Source organism: Silene latifolia, chromosome 5 (assembly GCF_048544455.1).
Source record: "Silene latifolia isolate original U9 population chromosome 5, ASM4854445v1, whole genome shotgun sequence".
Classification (NCBI taxonomy): domain Eukaryota; kingdom Viridiplantae; phylum Streptophyta; class Magnoliopsida; order Caryophyllales; family Caryophyllaceae; genus Silene; species Silene latifolia.
Genome location: NC_133530.1, coordinates 8,889,561 through 8,890,954, shown reverse-complemented (window position 1 = coordinate 8,890,954; position 1,394 = coordinate 8,889,561).

The window sequence follows — 1,394 nt, the reverse complement described above, 5'->3', positions numbered from 1 at the left end:
TTTAATATATTATAATATATTAATAATATTATCATTTATATTACTAATATATATTATTATTATTACTATATTTATTATTATATTATTATTTTATTTTTTATATTACTTATTAGATTATTATTATAATATATTAATATATTATTAATAATAATAATTAATAATATTATTATAATTATTATTATTGGTATTATTGTTATTATTATATTTATTATTATTATTATTATTATTATTATTATTATTATTATTATTATTATTATTATTATTATTATTATTATAAAAAAGGATGCGCGTAGCTTTCATTAAAAGAAAAATAAAAGTTTACATGAAATTGGTGGGGAGCCGAGAAACAAGCTGGGCTCTCACACCCTTAGCAACAGAAAAGCTAAGTCTAGTAAAAATGTAAGCGGCCACCCGAGCCCCCGCATCCTGAGATATCGAAAATTTCTGGATCCGCTTGAGCAAGGCAACAGCACCCGAACCCAGCTCCCCAAGTGATGAGAAAGAGAAGGGAAAGAAACCATAACCCGCTGCCGCGCACAAATCCCCGTACTTAGCACATTTCTTTGAAAAGATCAAGAACAACCCGCCGGACACAAAATCCGTCATCCCAGTCTGAGTCAAAGGAGAAGAGTCTGTCAAGTCAACGCACACATCACGTCCTCTGTCCCAAGAATAAAGCAACAAATCCGCAGGACGAAGAGAACCCCCATGCCCGTCAACCAAACCGATATCAACCTCCTTTCCCGCAGAAATGCCAGATCTATAGCAGATGTCGAAAAGAGTGTCACGGACGAGGTTATGCCGATGTTTAACGCCCACAGTACCAGTACAAGAAACAGCGTGGTCCCCAAAAATATCATCAGCAAAAACCCGAGAGCAAGCTGGACAGGGCCTAGAGACCGTGAATAACGGAACACCCAGACGATACCCAAGCACACTACGGTAAGTCCTCCCGTTCATAATCTGACCCAAACCCGAGATAGGAACCGCACGCAACCAATCAGAGGAGTGAGAACCTTGCTGAGACTGCCACAAAGCAAGCTGGCGAGGTGTCAAAGAGAAAACAGACCCTGAGGCAGCAGTAATCGTCGCGAAATAAATGTCTGTCAATTTCTTCATAAGTTTGGGGGTAGCAATTTCACTAGGGTTACCTAAGATACGAGCTTTCGTAGTCGCAGTAAAACCCCGCGACATCATCAAAAGCGGGCCGTGACTACAATACCGGAAGGTCCAGGAGCTTAGCTCGCAAATCAAGAAGCGCAAACGGACGCAATAAAGCATAATGTAAAGTATTATTATTATTATTATTATTATTATTATTATTATTATTATTATTATTATTATTATTATTATTATTATTATTATTATTATTATTATTATTATTATTATTATTA